This window comes from Phalaenopsis equestris, unplaced genomic scaffold, assembly GCF_001263595.1.
Source record: "Phalaenopsis equestris unplaced genomic scaffold, ASM126359v1 Scaffold000036, whole genome shotgun sequence".
Classification (NCBI taxonomy): Eukaryota; Viridiplantae; Streptophyta; class Magnoliopsida; order Asparagales; family Orchidaceae; genus Phalaenopsis; species Phalaenopsis equestris.
This window is the reverse complement of record NW_018164478.1, coordinates 5,586,392-5,603,018: the sequence shown is the minus strand read 5'-3', so window position 1 is coordinate 5,603,018 and position 16,627 is coordinate 5,586,392. Positions and strand designations below refer to the sequence as shown.

Below are 16,627 nucleotides of genomic sequence, written 5' to 3'. Positions count from 1 at the left end.
ACATTAAATTTATTAACCTCTACAAACTATTGCGTATGTTGGATGACAATGTTTTTTTTTTGAATTTTATAATTTAAAATATTGGTTTCATAAATAATCACTCACCCGATTAAGATGTGCAATAAACATGCCCATAATTGGAGATTGATTATTGCTTGAATATTACTTGAAATTTTAGTTCCGTTGACTCCAGTGCTCGTGAGGAGAAGGATCAAATTGGTATATTGGGGCACAATTCTGTTAACTCTAGTCTTTATGAAAAAAAATTGACTTGGGGTTCATTCTTATCAACTCCGGTCACTATAGGGAGGAGAATCAAAATGGCCAAAGGTGATTCAACCTTATGGACTGACGAGAATATGACTTAAGATATTGCCCTACGACCTGTTTATAAGCATGCTAAATTGACTGTTTTTACTATGATATTGAAGATGAGAAGCTTTGAAATGTGTGCACATTTGTCGATGTAAATTTAATTTTAGTTATACGCAACATTCTCAGATGTTTAAATTTAATCATTTAGGATAACGTCGAAGCACATGCTGGTGTTTAGTACTTACAGTGTGTGATTCTTGGGTGATTTATATGATCTACTTGCACAAATTTTGCTGTATTTGATGTGCTTCAAGGTGTTTTTCTTGACTCGACATGAATAATCTCATGCACAGAGTTTAAAACTTACCATTTTTCAAGTTGTGTACTTGATTTCACATTTATAGTCTTAGGAAATGTGCAAGCTGGAGTGCAAATTTCATTTTGGTGCTTTAAAGTTTTCTTTCTATCTGTTATTATTATAATTGTGCAAATCCGGTGGCGAGCGTGCGATATTTTACCCAGTTTTCTAGTGAAATGTCTTATGTTTGCTTGTGTAGTTGGGTTGTGGATCCGATGACATGCATCCAAGATTGCTTTATGTCCTCTTGCGCAGTTGGGTTGCAGATTCGGTTGCGTGTGAGGCGAATGAAGATATTGATTGTGCATTTTAAATTTGATATTTTTTATATTAAATTTTTCTTAAATTTTGCATTTTAATTTCTTTTATTTGGTCATTTTAGTGTTCAATTGGTTGCTTTCAAGTTTTACCGACCAGATCAAATTTCTTTAGCCTAGCGGCGTCATCCCCACATAGGTGACTGCATTGGGAAAGTTGAGCCTACTTAGCCATCTTAAGACAGGCATGGGTGATGTTTTGCAACACCAAAGTTGTATGTCTTATAACCCATCCATCTAAAAGATACACGCAGATCTTCAACTACCTGTAGGAAGCAATAATATTTCCATGTTTTGTTGGATGTACTTATATTATAATTTTAGTATTTATTAACATTTTACTACAAAATCGATTGAGTTTCTCAATCTGAATTTGAGCAGCCTCCCGACATCATCTCCTCTTTAGGGGCTATCTCGGGAGCACTAGGCCCACCAATCTGTCTAATAAGACGTGCATGGGTGATATTTTTACAACATCAGGGTCATACATCTTCTAACCTACCCATATTAAAGACACACATTGGTTTTCATGTACCTGCTTAAAAATAATAATAAATTTTCTTGCCCTGTTGGAGCAACGAGAACGGGTAAAGTTTTCCCGTCGAGGTCGAAAAACTGAAATGGGTACTTAATTATACCTGTGTATAACTTAGCGAAGTGACGATGAAAGTAAAATCAGACATCTGAGAAGCAATTTAATAACTATGTCCCCCACCAATGATGGTGATGTCATCTCCTTGTAAACAGTTTTAATAGCTACTCTCTCTATTCCGGAAGAACTGATATGATTCTGGCTAACGATTTTGGAGAGCCTGCATTATCTTGTCCTTCTTGCTTGACCTACCACATCTTCTAACAATATTCTAAGACATGGCTGAAACTTGAAGTCTTTTCAGCGGATTACACATTTTTTTTTTCCTGTTAAAACCCAACACAAAATCAGCTTCGTATCTCTCATTTGCTATGAATCAAAAGAGGCTGAGAAATCTCCCTTCAACATGTTTTTTTGCTCGGTCATCTTCGTAGGTAATCATGTTGCTTTATTCACCTTCATCGGATGTGACAGTATTCGTGATGGCCTTACTATAAAAAAAATTGCAACAAAAGACCAGCTTTCTAATTTCCGAACTCTTCCATTAGCAATTCTATCATCTTCGTTGACATTGATCTGTCCCTGTGAAAGCTGCCATAGTTGCAAACATTCATTGCTGCAGGAGAAGTATCGGAGCAGCTATTTCAAGAACCTTCGTTTCTCTCAAGAACCTTCGTTACTTTGTTCCTTCCCGCAGTCTTCATTGACGTTGCCTCAGATGAAAGCCTTTATTGCTGCTTCAACTATAAAACATTAGCTCGGTTTCAGCACATAAGGTCTCTACTGTTGTAATGAGGTCATAATAACTAGGACCCGATCTTTAAACTGTACAGCTCCAACATGCATTTCCATTGTATTTGCACCATATTCTAGAAAATATTCTTCTTAAATGACTTCACCGGTTACAGATTTTGGCTTCCTCAATGGTACAAATTTTTGCTTTAATAGTTAGAACAATGGGAGGCCCAAAGATAAACCCTCTAGCTTCAATACAGCCAAAACAAAGATTCGCATGTCCCTGTAAGTCTCCAGGAACAGCTGCTCGGTATCCTGTAACGCCTTGGGTTTGAGCAGCAGTGTTGTAATAGTTTGAAACATAACACCAATCTTGGGGAAATTGTGAATGATGAGACAGAGGGAAGTGGGAGGATGTCTCATGAGGAGGATCGGGATAAGGGTTTCGGCAGGTGGCTGAGAGAGTTGTAGGGTTGTGCAGCTAGCTGGATGGTTTTGAGAGTAGGAGATGGGAGCGCCCCAGGAAGGATCTGCTGGCTGAACTGCTTGCGGCACTTAGGCAGCATGAGGTATTGGGAATAGTTGCCGACGAGAACGTGGTGGTTGGTTGGGGTATGACAGGGCTGCACGTGGACTCAGACGAAGTAAGCAGAGCTGTTAGGGACGGGAGAAATAGGACTTCGGCTTTTCTACAGGAAGACTGGCGGGCAGCTAGAGTCTGAGCTCTTGGGAAGGATTGGAAGATGCGGCTGGAAGCTAGAGTGAAGTGGAAGGAACAGAGAGAAGGTATAAGAAGCTACAGTTTTCCTGGCCTGACTGTATCGCGGGTGCCTTGGATTGCCGGAGAAGGAGAGCAGCAGCTGGTTTTGGTGTGGAGACTTGGTGGAGCTCGTGGAACCTTGGAGGAGGAAGACGGGATGTGTGCCTTCATTTTGCGAGGTTAATTGGATATATATGTGTTGATTGGGCTGCATATTATTATTTTAATTTTTCCTCTTGTTCTGATTGGATGAATAAAGCGGCGGAAGCATGGGCAAACATTAACTTTGACGATGGGCTTTGCCATGAAGAAGCTAAGTCATTTTTTTTATTAGTTCCTTGAAAATTTTGAGCATCTGGATTTGCGTTCCACTAATTTATGTCCAAAAGCCTAACAATATAGGTTTTCTCTCTAAGCAAATTGGATATTCTGGAGGCACTCACACAGTTCTTTTTGCCCGACAGTCAGGAGATCCAAGTCGCGCATGTTGCGTTTGGTAACTCGTCCATCTCAGTATGTTTGCTATCGGAAGTTGTTTGAGCAATTTTCGGCGACAGTCAGGAGATCCAAGTCGCGCATGCTGCGTTTGGTAACTCGTCCATCTCAGTATGTTTGCTTCTTTTGATCGTAGAAGACTCCTTAGGCAATTTGATATTTCGGGTGCTCACACGGTTTATTTTATGATCAGGCATTGTTTGGGTGACTTTGATGATGATTGCAGTAAATCAGCTCTAATAGTTGTACCCGTTAATCACTATCTTTGTTGCTGTAGTAGATATTGAGGTCAACAGGGATTTAAGCAGAAATTTAGGTAAATCCTTCAAGTCGGTAATTTTTGACATCTTAAATTTTCGAATTTATTGAATCTAAGTTTCACCTATTTTTGACATAAATCCCGGATTTAGTAAATTCGTCTATTCGGCGAATTTAGTAGATCTGAAAACAGAAACATGTGAAGAGAGGAAGAGAGTGTCGCGAAGAGCAAGTACCTTCCTCAATGGTTTCGAGTAGGAGCAGAGCAGAAGGAAGAGAAAAATAGGAGTCGTTGTCGTTTCAGGTAGGAGCGGAGTGAAAGGAAGAGAAAGTTGAAAGTTTCATTGTTTATCGCGATCTCATCGTTTGGATGAGAGCAAACCGGATGTAAGGGAAATCTAGGAGTATCAATGGTTTGTAGTGATCTTTATACGTTGTGATCACGAGCGAAATAGGAGGGAGGGGTAGACAAGTATTTTTATAGGGAGTGGGGAACATGAATATTGATTTGGGTATTTTATTTAATTTTGCTTAGAGGTAAATTTTAATTAATTTAATTATTAAGAATTAGGAATTAATTAATTAATCATCAAATTAATAATTAGCTATGATAAATAATTACTTCATAATTAATTAATAAAAAATAAATTCTATATAAAATTTTAAACAATTATTAATTATTTTAATAATAAATATTAATTTATAACTTAATAAATAATTATTTTAATAGAATTTTTATTAGTTAGCATAATTAGAAATAAAAATAAACTGAATTTAACTAGATTTAATAATTATATCATTAATATATAATATTAAATTTACATTTCAACTAATAGATTTAAATTCAAAATTTAAATTACATTAATATTGTCAATTATATAACCTAATGAGTAATTACTTAATAATCTAATTAATCAATTAATGAGCATATAGAACAACATGCCTTCTCTCCACTAAGTGGGGTTTGCTACATGAAACATTTTTCTCCATTGAGTCCTATTTACTGTCATATTTTCATTCAATTCTAATAAATTAAGTCCATTTTTTATGCATGCCCAAATTTTTTAAGTTCTACCTCTATCTTTCTTAACATACGTCGAATCTAAAATATCTACTCTCATAACTGGATAATCAGATGGTCGACGTTTAATGTGATCAAATCATTTAAGGCGATTCTCTCTAATCTTGTCTATCACTTGAGCTACACCAATCCTTCCACGGATAAATTAATTTCGCATTTTGTCTCTAAGAGTCAAACCACCTATCCGCTTAAGCATTCTCATCTCAGCAACATTAGGGTTTCAGATGTTACCTTGTGCACTTTCAAGCACCCTCTTTCATCCATTTGTCAAATTCTCACTCAAACATATGATAAAAATAAAACCCCACCCATATTTTCATTTGAGGCTATTACATACAGGGCACCCGAAACATTGTTATGAACAAACCAAGGACCCTCTTTCTGCCATTTCTCAAATTCTCAGTCAAACATCAAAATTAAAGATAAAACCCCACCCCTTATTTTTTCATTTGATGTAGTTACATACAGGGCACCCGAAACATTGTTATCAACAAACCAAGCAGCCTCTTTCAGTCATTTCTCAAATTCTCACTCAACATCAAAGGTAAAGATAAAACTCACCTCATATTTATCATTTGAGGCTACTACATACAGGACACTTAAAACACTGCTATCAATAAATCATTTAACTTAGTTTTATAGAGGCCAACATTCTGTGCCTTAAAGCATTGCAGGTCTCGCCACCATTTTATAAAATTTTCCTTCAAGTCTAAGCATTACTTTTCTACCGCACAATAAGCCCGATGCATTCTTCAACTTCAACTATCCAACTTAATTTCTACTAATAACATTTCCATCTATATCACCCCATCACTTTGAACCCGAGATATCTGAAACATTGACTTTTTTTTAATGAATTGATCACCCATTGTTACAACTCTGCCACTAGATTTTCTACTGCTAAAATTACATTCCATATATCTAGTTTTAGATCTACTCAAACGAAAGTCTTTAGACTCTAATGTAAACCTCCATAATTTATGAATAAATGATTTATTTTAATTAAATAGCTAATCTGTTATCAATTATTATAAATCAAATTATTGATCCTTTAATATAATGAAAAAATAATTAATTTTTATTGCAGTAATGAAGGAATCAAAGTTTAATTACATTTTTATATTCTAATAAACTTTAACAGATTTTTAAATCCTTGTAGAAGTGTCAAACAATTTATATGCCGGGATTTAATTAAATTCACTGCCAAACAATTTCTGGAATTTACTATTTAACAGGATTTATTAAATTCACTGCCAAACAATTTCTGGAATTTACTCATTTCAGGATTTACTAAATTCGCAGTTACAAGATTTAGTAAATCCACATAGCTTAAATCCTAGAAGTTGCCAAAAAGTCCCTTAGCTGTACTTTAGATGGTTTTTTGCTTGTTTTCATTAGCATCTGATTGCGTATAATTGGGAAAAAATTAACGGGATAAGGACTAGCATGTTATTGTGAAGAAGTAACATGCATGCCACACTTAATTGTTTGAAGTTACTGATCGATCCTCGGGACTGTATTGGGAGGTGAAGTCACCGAATCGTCTGGATGCCGTGATCCTTCCCACACAGCGATCCTTGCCCGGGTGTATGATAATCCCGAGCACTGTTTCCCAGATAATCTTGCTCTGATACTAATTTCGTAAGATTCAACATAGAAATCGACATAGATTTCCTTAGAAATTAGGGCAAACAAAAATTCTTATTGCAATAATCCAAACAACTCACACGAATACAAAGATAAGTACCTACAGTTCGAGAGGTAGGTGATCTCTCCAACTTCCTATAATTTGAGAGGTAGGAAATTTCTCCCAAACCCTAGAACTCAATCTCATGCATAAATCTAGACCTAGATTTAACAAGCTTATTTATACCCAACAATACTAATAATAAAAGACAAAATTGCCCTTAGATGTACAAATGACAAATTTGCCGTTAGGCGAGGCCCGCTCGTAACACATGCCTCCCGATGGAGCCTTAATAATCTTCTTTTCAACCCAGGGGTGTGAACATTTAGACATCTAAAATTGATTGTATGCAAAAAAAAAGTGAGCTTCAGTGGTTTCCCAGTCTTTCTCTTGATTCAAGGTCCAATTCTAGCATAAGAATATTATTAGTATATCAATTATTGGTCCCAAATAATAATTATTTCCTTGAAACAATCTATAATATAATTTAATCCCCTCTGTTTCACCTTTTTTCTAAGCCGCATATTTTGAGCTCCCAAAATTTTGAATGGATCAACACATGTAATCTTATTAAGGCCAAATGTCGCCTGAATTGAATCTTTGCACGAGAATTCTATAACTGTTGCACTTTGAATTGGCACCACCAAACGTAAATGTCAACCTTATATGGAATTTTAGCGCTTTTGAAGTAGTTGTCTACCTGTTGGGGATCTTGCAATGGTATGACTAAACATTGCAACATACTGTGTGATTTAAACATGTTCATTCTAATGACAACGACTTGTATCATCTCATTTGTGAACTTGTTTTGAAATTTGTCTTGCTGCCTAGAAGCTAACTCTTCTTAAAATGTGATGCTTCAATGTTGGCAAGGAATTAACTGAAGCAATCTTGATGTTGCAGTCTACAACAGATAGAGTCATTTTTTGTTTTCTTTACAACTAAAGAGCCCCCCATATGCCATGAGGATCTTATCATCCCTAAAAAAATTATGATTTGCATTACTTCGATCACCCAAAAGTATATAAGATCAGGTACATATCTCATCCAATATATATCTTAGGTACATCATTATATATCCTAATACAAATAGTGCAAAAACTTTATAGTGCAAAGAATTCCTATTTAGACATACCCATTATAACTGGAAAGTAATGATCTGTCATAAGATATATGAAAATGCCATATTTAACTAAGAATCCATTGATCGACGTGCTTGTAACATGGAATTACATAATGAAGATCATAAGAATTTATATAAGTTATGATTAAATTTATTTTCCTATTTTTCTAATGGATACCACTTCCATCTTGCTTTCTCTTCTTTAAATCCATATTTTCTCTTTTGATTTGACTTTATCTTTTGCAGTAGAATCAAGTCTTATTAATTTTGATGCATGTACCTTAAAGGACAATTTCTTATTGGTCTCCTTCTCACAAACAACCCCTCGCTTTCCTTTTCTCATCAACATTCTTTATTTTAAGAATCAGATACTTGGACAAAAGATGCTTTTTCACATCTTTTAAAGTTATGGTATCTATTTTAAGAGGCATGGTGTCACAAAAAAATGCTTATAATATGGAGGTAATAAGTGAAACTTAATCCTCAACATCAATCACATTTAGTATTTCTCAAATAAAAATAATTAAACTAAATTATTTCAAATGTCACTTGATTGGTGCTCCGTTTGGAGAAGATTTTAATTGTGAACAATGGCATCAACTCATGTCATAAACTTTTCATAGTTATCTCCTCCAAGTTCTCCGTTGAAACCCCGTTCACCAAACACAACCGTTGTTGTAATCAACATCAATTACATTTAGTTTTTCTCAAATAAAAAAATAAATAAACTAAATTATTTCAGATGTGACTTGATTGGTGCGCCTTTTGGAGAAGATTTTGATTGTGAATATGGGATCAACTTGAGTCATAAACTTTTCCTATTTATCTCCTCCAACGTCATTGTTGAAACCTCGTTCACCAAACACAACCGTTGTCGTAATTATTTTTTATCCGTCCATTTTATTTCATCTTCGTTCATCATCCTAAGCATATTTGAATGCTACATGTTACATTCACAATATGTTGTTAAAAAGATCATCACATATATTGGTTCTCCTAAGGCCAAAGTTTTTGAACCGTTAACTTTTTTATATTGAAATTTTTTTTCGTCAATCTTAGAATTATATTTTGATATCAATTTTATATAATAGAAGACGTCAAATAGCTTGATATGGAAATACCAACGGCATCAAAGTCAATGTACCACGTAGTAAAACAAATAAGAAACAAAAAAAACGTCAACAGGATCAAATATTTATGCATTTCAACATCAATCAAGCATTTATTTTCAGAAGAGTAACTCTGGTCCAAATCACTATTGAAAAAGTTAAAATTGTGGTTTATAAAATAAGAGCACTCATCAACCCTTTCTAATTTTTAACCAGATACAACATTCAGAAAGAAATCTCCATAATCTCACACCAGGAATCTACTTAACAAAGGGCTACTACTTATCACATATACTTCTTAATTATCTAGTCAAACTTAACACCTTAAACTCTGCTATTTCAGTTGTGGGCATTCTGTGGAAACATTTCGTTAAGGCTTTTCTTTCTATAACCCTTACCGACCTGCAGGATTTGTTATCTGAAGTGATTTTCTTAGTTTACATCATTATGAATCTTGAAAATGATTGATGCGCTATGCGACATTTTTTGAGAATCTATATTTCATTGTTGCTGGGCTCAATTTGATGCACTGTTTATCATAGCTTTCTGAGGGTTTTGAATCTTTTATATGATAGCAATCGTGATGTTTTGGACTAGAATTCTTGTATTGTTTATCAAACTATCAATTATGTGTGTGTGTCTATATATATATATATATATATATATATTACATTAATGCATTAATATTTGAATGCCATTATTGTCTTTAGAAATTTAGGGCTGCAAATAACAGTCTTATGTAAAAGTTAATTTGTGTTTACATGCTCAATAAGTAAAACTTCTACAATTATGCTGCTCACCATGAACTCTGATTGCCATTCCAACGACCAATTGCACTCTCTTTGATATTTTCTCTGTAAAACTTAATATATAGATACAGCTGGTGGACTACCTTTGTATTCTGCTCTCTTGCCACTGTAAATAATTCCCTGAACTAGGAATATTCTTCATTGCTGTGTATGCCATCGCCAAAAAAACTTAAGATTGTTCACTGTTAATTGCTAACTCGTGATTCCTGCTAATGTTAACATGGTAATTTTTCTCTATTTGAATTGAATTTTCATCTTGCATATTCTGTATGAGAAACACCACTGATTTCCAACATGTTTCAGTATTATTGTGTATATTTTGGCTTAATTTTACTATATTATTGTGTAAGAGGTCAGATTAATTAGGGAACTAATTGAGACATGCAGTTGTTGTATTCATTGTTGAGATTTGCGGTGTTTGTTTATTATTTTGAATGAATATATAGAACTAAGTCTTAGCATTAAGGAATTCAGGGAATTTTATTTTGGCCTGAAGTTCCCGTTGCTCCGACTTCGGTGAGGTTCAAGATTACGATGCAGAGATTTTTTTGTTACTCATGGCTTGTTTTTTAGAGCAAAAAATGTGTGCTTCACATTTAATCTTATTGTTTTAAAATGTTGAATAGTTCTCATGGTTTCTGAGATCTCAATTTGAATTATGTAAGAGGATATGCTGCTTGTAATTGGAATCAATGATATTATTGTATTTCCCTCATATTTTCTTACATGATATTGGCGCCCCTAAGCTTCCTTTTTGGATTTTTCTCACTTTTCCACCCTTGGTCACATCCCAGTTCCTTGTTTCTGGCCTTATTATTTTAATTGTTATAACCTATTATGGCCTAAAATCTACATGCTTATTGCCATCATCATCATCATCATCATCATCTTCCAAATCCTTGATTTTTTATTATGTGCATGGTAAATTGCAATTCTTAGTAAGAATTGCAAGTCATGTTGTCAAGACTTCTTCTCTAAGATGATGTTGTCTACTCTGACCAGTCGTTCTAAAGAGCTAATTTTTTGAAGAAATAATCTAGTCAACCTTTTTGAGATCTACAAAACATCGGTTTGCATATAATCTTCATTGAAAAAAAAAAACAACTTGAGGAAGTTCTAATAAATTCAAACTCAAATCACATGCTTGATATCGGTCCTAAGCAAGGAGATTGAGGACTTAATGCTTGAAATGTGAGAATTAATGAAAATGATGGCTATGGACTTCAACAACAACAACAAAACCTTAATCCCACTATGTGGGGTCGGCCACATGAATCCTTTTTCTCCATTGCGTCCTATTTAGTGTCATATTTTCATTTAGTTCTAATAAATTAATATCATTTTTACCTCTGTCTTTCTTAACATAAGTCGAATCTAAAACATTTACTCTCCTAATCGGATCATCAGATGGTCGACGTTTAATGTGCCCAAACCATCTAAGATGACTTTCTCTAATTTTGTTCGTCACAGGAGCTACGCCAACCCTATCACGGATATATTCATTTCGCATTTTGTCTCCAAGTGTAAAGTCACTCATCCACCTAATCATTCTCAGTTCGACAACCCTTAACTTAGTATTATGCGTCTCTTTTAAAAGCCAACATTCAGCTCTATAGAGCATTGCAGGTCTCACCACCGTCTTATAAAATTTTCCTTTCAGTCTTAGCGGCACTTTTCTATCACACAAAAGGCCCGAAGCATTCCTCCACTTCAACCAACTAACTTGAATTCTACTATTAACATCCCCATCTATATCACCATCACTCTGAACAACAGACCTGAGATATCTAAATCGTTCAAACCTTATAATAATTTGATCACCCAAAGTTACACTTCTGTCACAAAAGCTACTACTACTAAACTTACATTCCATGTATTCAATTTTAGCTCTACTCAAATGAAGGTCTTTAGACTCTAATGTAGACCTCCATAATTCAAGTTTTTTCCTGGGCTTTTTCTCTCATCTTATCCAAAAGAAGGATATCATCAACAAAAAGCATACACCAAGGTACATCCTCCTGTAAATGTACAGTAAGACCATCCATAACTAAAGCAAAAGATATGGGCTTAAAGCTGATCCCTGATGTAATTCAACAAAAATTGGAAAATATTTGGTCAATCCTTCAGTTTGAACACAAGTAGCAGCTCTAGTATACATATCTTTAATGATTTGAATATAAGTCATATCAACACCTTTCCTCTCAAGAACTCTCCAAAGGATACTCTTGGAATCTTATCGTAAGCTTTTTCTAAATCAATAAAAACCAAATGTAGATTCTTCTTATTATCTATGAACTTCTCCATCAAACCTCTCAATATATGTATAGCTTCCATATTATACCTGCCTGACATAAAGCCAAATTGATTATGAGAAATCTTTGTAATACATTTTAACTAATGTTCAATTACCCTCTCCCATAATTTTAAAGTAGGACTTATCAGCTTAATTCCTCTATAATTTGCACACTCTTGTGCATCCCCTTTATTCTTAAAAATAGGGACCAAAATACTCTTCCTCCACTCCTCAGACATTTTTTTAGTTTTTGAAATAATCTTAAAGACTTTAGTAAGCCAAGAAACTCCCAAATGTCCTAAATATTTCCACACTTCAGTTGGGATATCATCAGGTCCTACAAAATTTCCACGAAATTTTCACGCTTGGTTTTCTTTAAAGCCTCCTCAATTTTTTTTAACTAATGCGACGGTAAAAATGAAATGTTTTGTTATTATTAACGATATTAAGATCACTAAGATAGATCGTATTTTCAGAAACGTATTTTCAGAAACTTTATTTTCAGAAACTTTATTAAAAAGTTTATCAAAATAACTCATCTACCTATATTGAGTATTATTTATAATAAAAACATTTTTTGATTTTCACTTTACTTGAGTTAATTTTTTACTTTTCTTTTCTCTTTGTTCGGCTAGTTTATACATAGCGGCTAGTTTATTGTTCGGCTAGTTTATACATAGATTTTTCACCCTCTTTAGTGTCTAATATATTATAAAGATCATTAAAAGCTGAATTTTTAGCATCATTAATTGTTTTTTTAGACTCTCTGGGGGCCGCTTGATACATACATGTTTCTTCGACCAATTGTAGAAGACATTTGTGACATCATGAGATAGACATTCAAAGCAAAAAATGCTGCTTAAATATATGAGATTGAAATGAAGATTGTCACTGCAAATAAGAAATTAAACCTATTGCAGAGTGTACCAACCCCTTGAAAAATATGTAAACAAATTAGACTACTGGTAAGTCATCAACTTGAAGTGTGACAAGGATATGACTATCTGAAAAACTTCATTAAGAATGACATGAGTGCATGACTTTCTTGTGGGTTTTAATGCATAATTTGAAGAAAGAAAGAAAAAATAATTTGGATAGGTATGAATGTCAAAATGATCTCTAACATATATGCATTAGATCCTTTTAATCTCATACTTTGTGTTTAAAATAATCTAATATAAAGAGTATCTTGGATCATATTTGTGGACATGCAGGACTATTTTTTATTATAAGTCGAGATTAAATTTGACGCACTAATAGTGCAATGATTATTTTGATTTATTTCTTGATTTAGATGTTAGGGAAAGGTGATAGATTATCTTTGAATGCGACCATCTTTATCATTCAGGCTAAATAAAGCAACAGATGAGTTATGCTTCAGCTCATGACTTATGAAGCATTTGGTTTTACAAAGGATGATGGGAGCAACTACAAGTGTAAGAAATTTTTGACCATCAACTGAAAATTGTGTCAGTATAGACATCTCAAGTGTAGCTGCTGCAAAAGCCAACACATGATAGATGTTATAAATTGAATTACAAATCAAATGCGAATAATGCAGTCATCATGGACTTCAGAATATTCAAAGCCAATCTCATGTGAGCAACTGAGTATCATCCCACAAAAAAATTTAAAAATAAAGAGTTAGTACAAATCAAGAAGAATTTAATAGAGGAGATTGAAAGAATCAGGTAATTATTAGGGATTTTTAAAATGCACTCCTGTAAGTTAACCTCTATGAATTAAAAGCCGTAGATGATACAATTAATTTGTGTAACGTTGATTTAGAAATCATAGATTATGTGACACATTATAATTGAAATTTAGCACCTATGCTACTTGTCGAAGCAATTGTAATATCATATAAAGGAGATGTTCCAATCAATCCATTGTTGGTTTAGAAGAATGTTCTCTATAATCTTTAGTTTTTTGTTAATCTAGTTTTCACTTAAAAACTTGCCCATTATATGTTGTAAAGTCACATTTTCCTTTTTCCTATGTATTTCAGGATAAAGAAATCAGGGGGGAAGAAAGTTGGATTTACTAAGAAAAGGAAGGGGTTTTCTTTCATGACATTGTTAATGGCAAAACATAAACATGACTGAAGCTAATATTGACAGAAGTTTTATTTCCATTTATTTGATTTATAGTGTCATATGGGGGACCTCTCACTATTTTTTGTGTAGCATACATTAGGTAGGTGGTTCTTTTTCATATATGATTGCACCAGACTTTGGTGATTTTTTATTTTCAACTTTTAAATCAGAATCAAACATGAATATCATCATTTTTATTTTTCATATTATGATTTAGATTCAATTTGTGGTGTGAAAAATCAATTTTTCTTAGGCATTATTGCTCTTTGAAAAATGAGTTTGTATGAAGAAATAGGGATAGTTATCATGACTCGAGTTTTGTTGTTTCAAAGAAAATAGTCGAATCCTTTCGGCGGGAGGCCGTCTTCGCAATTATGCATATTATGAATATGCTGACTTCAAATTTTTTTGGTGTTCCAATCACCATTGGAAGTATTGATTTTTGGAGCTACTCATCAAGAAACATAAAAAAGATAAAATGCTACCAAATATATATAGATATAATAAATATTTATTTTGATTATGCTATTTTATAAGATTAAATATCTTTCCTTTCTTAATCCTATTTTTAAATACTTGAGTTCTATTGTTGAATGGAAGAACAAACACTATAGTTTTGACTTGTTCGTCCACAGCTTCATTAACACTTATTAAAACTATCCTTGAAATTGTACCAATTACTTCCACTCCATAGAAAATCTCAAACCTTGACACATTGAGGAGGCAAATATGTATAATCAAGAAAGAAATTTGATGCTGAAAATATGATCTTGACTTTCCCACTTGCATACAAAAAATATAAGAGTGCCACAAATACCTACTACTATTCTGCCTTATTACATGTAACTTAAAATGCTCTTATTGTTTTATAAAGCTTTATTTGTGAGTCTAAACACTACATTGAACCTTAAAATATTGTTTATGGCATAGCCCCACGAGTAATATGTGAAAATTGTGAGAGTGGAGACGCAAGCCTTAAAAGAGGAAAATGACATAAGAGAGATCATCAACTCGGACGAAAATGAGTTTTCATGGTGAATTGCACATCTAATGAAACCCTTGAGAGATAAAAATCAAGACTTTGTGGCTAAGCAACACACTCAAACTTATGGTGTAGGTTAAATACAATGATTAGATTTATATTGTACATAAAAGACAAAAATGTAGCAAGCTATTAGTCTGAATAGATCGGTCCTATCTGAAGAAAATTTGCACTGCAAGTTGTCTATCAAATATTTTACTGCAAAGCTCATCCTAAAAAGGGAATTTTGTCTTGAAGTAACATACACTTGGAATTTTAGCCCTAAAGAGATGTAATATGAAGGAAGCATGTTGAGAAATATAGGTTCACTAGTTAAAATGAGATCAACCTCTATATTATGAGAAAATATTGCGTCCAGAGTTCGAACGCAAGCTGCGTCCAGACAACATACACGATACTCGTTTTTTTTTTTTTTTTTTTGGATGTATCACGGCTTTGTGATCTATCAAGGTTAAAAATTCTCATATGGATCTAAGGATTGATTTGGAAGAGCCCATAAGACTTCATTGTGATTGTAAGCATTAAATGTTAAACACAATTTTATGTAATATGAATGAAGCATGCTGAGAACTTGTGGCCTTTTTTAAGACAAGACACAGATCATGATTTAATTTTGGGGCATTTACATACATACCACACAGTTATTATGTATTTACATATCTACACCTAAAAAATCAAATTTACATGCATTCCACTCAAATCTTTTAGCTTTACATAAAAAATGCCACAATTAATTTCTTTTAAAAGTGAGATGCATGAGTTTATAACACTAAGATGCTATAAGTGTAAATATAAAACCTTTATATGGCAAATATATCAATACATAAGATTTGTGTGGCATCTATATAAAATTTTCTTAAATCTGTACATTATATATATATATATATATATATATCTACAAAATATCATTTGGCATATGCTTTTAAAAGGGAACTCCAAGATTAACAATTTCTGAAGATAACTATTTTCTTGATTGAGACTGTTTGAAGGCAGGTTTGGTTGGCTTGACCTTCAATAGGAGGAACAAAGTATTTTTTAAGTAGGGCATCTACATGCATATAGGCTTCATTTGATAATGCATTCAAGTTTTGTTCGGTCATTGTTAACACGAACACAAATTCTTTTTTGTTTGGTAAAGCGGAGTTCTCTGATGTTCTCCCGAAATTATTCACCGAAACGATATTGTTTTATCATTTTTGAACTCAAGTTCATCACCCGTTCCGCATGCCACTACTGAACGAACTGCAAAGCTCCTTCAAACAAAGCCTAATACATTAATACATACCACCAAATTCCTATGTATTTAAATTTCTAACACTTTCATTCTTCATTTTACATTGAAGTTCAGGTGATAGATACACTATTTCATAGGAATTAAATGGTGTGTATATAAATCTTCCTTAATTCACGAATTGATATATATATATATATATAAATGATATATTTGCGATGAGATCAAGTTGCTGGTAAGAGAGGAAGATTGGCAGAAATTATTGTTGGTGTTAATTAACTGCGGTTAAAAATAGAAAGGTGATGCCTATATATATATATATGTCA

At 33.4% G+C, this 16,627-nt stretch overlaps 1 protein-coding gene across 1 annotated transcript in view; it reads left to right on the top strand.

Moving 5' to 3' along the window:
• The window catches only part of LOC110018810 (exocyst complex component EXO70B1), a 30,166-nt gene extending 16,091 nt beyond the window's left edge, over window positions 1-14,075 (top strand). The window contains exon 2 of the mRNA XM_020716247.1: window positions 13,941-14,075. The gene's annotated coding sequence lies outside the window, so the exon portion shown is untranslated. The remainder of the gene's footprint in view (window positions 1-13,940) is intronic.
• Window positions 14,076-16,627: the final 2,552 nt, after the last annotated feature.